Here is a 2566-nt window from a genome sequence, read left to right as displayed (position 1 = left end):
GCCCGCGGGAGCGCCGTCACCCACCAACAGCCCGCGGCCCACCCAGCTCCGCACCTACCGCCCGCCGCCGCGCTGGGCCACAAACAGCGTCGCTTCCGGCGGAACGCGGCGCGCACTGAGCGCGCCGTCCTCAGGCCCCGCCCAGCGGCGGCGTTCGGCGCGCGCCCGCTGACGGCTACAGCCCTGAGAGCAGCGCAGGGGAAGGGCGAACTTCCGGCCGCCCCGGCACCGCTGCACGACGGGAAACGTAGTTCTGCGGCGGCGGCGCCCCCGGCGGCCATCTTGCGGGGGGCCGCGCTCACCGGCCTCGTCCGTACCGCACCCTTTCAGTCTCTTATTTAGAATGAAAATGTGTGTACCGGCTGTTGCAGGGAACAAAAACCCCCAAAACGCAGCGGGAAATAAGCCGATAGGGTGACTCCTGGGTGAGTGTCTCTATAGCAGCCGTATTGCTCCTTTCGGTTCAGCCTGCGCTTCTCTGGCGCTGACTTGGCAGGTGAAGGCACCTCAGAAAAAACAACCCCGCTGCTACCAAATGTACAACGTTCCTGTCAGAAATATAGGTAATAGCAGACAAGCAGTCGACTCACTTCCCTTCAGGATGAGAAGTTGTCCAAAGTCTTCCAGCATCTCTAAAATTTAGTGAATTTTCTGAATGAATTTAGTACACCTGCCCCTTGAATAACACCTGTAGCACTCACTTCTGTCGCTTATGCGTAAGCTGCTGGTTAAACATTACTTGAAATAAGTCCAGGACAGACATAATACATCATACCATGTTGAGTGTTACAATGCTGTTAGGATACCTGTTTATCAGAGGGGGTTTTTTTGGCCTCTGAAAGTTTGAAGTTACTGAGCACCATTGATTCACACTAACAAAGGGCCTGTGGCTTATTGTAGGCACAAATCTGTTTCGATTGTGGAAAGCAATTAAATGCATAGGGAGGGGGAAAAAAAGGGAAATGCTATGTAAGGTCTTAAAATGCTTACGGTTCATTTTCTGCTCTTGTGAGATAATGAAAATAAACTCTTAGAGGACAGAGCAGATCAGGGTCAGAAAGGCATTAATTCAGCCAAGAGCCAGATGGTTCCTGCGGGGACATCTGTAACCGAGCCGCGTGGCAGTACTGCTACACTGCGCCCGCCAGCATCTGCGTGCAAGTCCCTGTGCGCACACGTGTAGTGGGACACAGTATTTGTTGAGGAGAACAAGAAGGTGGCAACAAGGTGGGAGCAATGCTGGAAAAATGCTACCCACAATTCCCCCTTTCAAACAGAAGGGACAAACGCATCAACAGCAGAGTAATTTTGATGAGCCATAGTTTATGTTGGCCTTATGCTGACTCACAGACAAAAATACGGTGTTATCTGCTGATGCATTCCCTGTGTTCCTCCCACAGCTGGAATTTGCTCAACTATGATATTCATAGACCAATCCACAAGATTGTTTCCTGGGAGCGGCAGCTATTTGCCTGCAGCATCCATGCAAAGATCAGCGGATGAAAGTGTGTCATTTTATGTGTTTTATTCCTGTTCTCCCATCCCCTCTTCTGAGAACTGCACCCTCAATCATGTGCTCCAGTCCTGGCAGTGGGGAAATGTCTCCTTTACTTTCTCACAACTAGGTAGCTGTCAAGAGGGCGGTGTCTCTTGCAGTTACTGTAGAGGAGTCCTTGCCCTGTCTCAAGCCCCTGGGGCAGCCCAGGTGGCCAGGTCTGGGACCCAGAAGCTGGGTGACTCCTGGTTGTGCCTAGGGTCATGTAGTCTTCCTCTGCCACATGTTCTGCAGCCCTGACTCACTGCCTTGGTCCTCCAGGTTGGTGAGCCAATCTGAATAAGTTTTTAGTGACTGTGGTCCTAAAACCTGCAACTCAAGTCCTCCCTAGCATTTTGCAAAGCAAAAAGGGACTGGATAGCTGAACTTCAGGTGCAAAGTGACCACTTGGGGCATAAGGGCTTAATCTCCTCTTTGTGTTGTGATGCTGGCCAGTCTCACACCAGACAACAACAGTGTGGGGAAACAGTATGCATGGGGAAAAAAGTAGAGTTGCATTATTTCCTGAAACAATAGGAAAATGTTATTGAAACAGTGCAGAAAACCAGCTAATTCAATATACCACAAAGTAAGGAATAAACAGTGAAATCAAAATGGTGAACTAAAGAAAGCAAAATGAAGATGTTTCATTTAAAAAAAAAAAACAACCTAAATTCTGAAATTTGTGACACAAAGTTCTCTAAGAAAACTCATGTAAAGTAGAAGTCCTATTCAGTGCTTATTTTTGAGGAAAATCCCTTCAATACGGAGGAATTGGAAATCTTCTATTGTGTTACTCTGTAATATTTATTGCTTAGGGTACAAATTTTAAGCTCCACACTTTTTTTTTGGAAAGCATAGTTCTTAGTATCTTCTTGCTACTTTCTAAACATTATTTACTGTCAGGAATCCCAGAATTTTTTTCTTGTTCACAACATCTCAGACTTACATGCAATTGCTGGAATAGCTACCATTTTTAAAATGACCTTTCAGGATGCTGATTTGCTTCCTTTATTATTCAGCAGTCTCATT

The 2566-nt window shown here is 47.6% G+C and overlaps 1 protein-coding gene across 3 annotated transcripts in view; it reads right to left on the bottom strand.

Annotated features, from left to right (window-relative positions):
• The window catches only part of CWC22 (CWC22 spliceosome-associated protein), a 33879-nt gene extending 33734 nt beyond the window's left edge, over window positions 1–145 (bottom strand). For all 3 annotated transcript variants that reach the window (XM_010565829.1, XM_010565836.1, XM_010565844.1), the window contains exon 1: window positions 55–145. The gene's annotated coding sequence lies outside the window, so the exon portion shown is untranslated. The remainder of the gene's footprint in view (window positions 1–54) is intronic.
• Window positions 146–2566: the final 2421 nt, after the last annotated feature.

The sequence above is a fragment of the Haliaeetus leucocephalus genome, unplaced genomic scaffold (assembly GCF_000737465.1).
Source record: "Haliaeetus leucocephalus isolate CR32 unplaced genomic scaffold, Haliaeetus_leucocephalus-4.0 Scaffold1, whole genome shotgun sequence".
NCBI classification, from domain to species: Eukaryota; Metazoa; Chordata; class Aves; order Accipitriformes; family Accipitridae; genus Haliaeetus; species Haliaeetus leucocephalus.
Note: the sequence above shows the minus strand (reverse complement) of the source record. Positions and strands in the feature narration are given on the sequence as shown.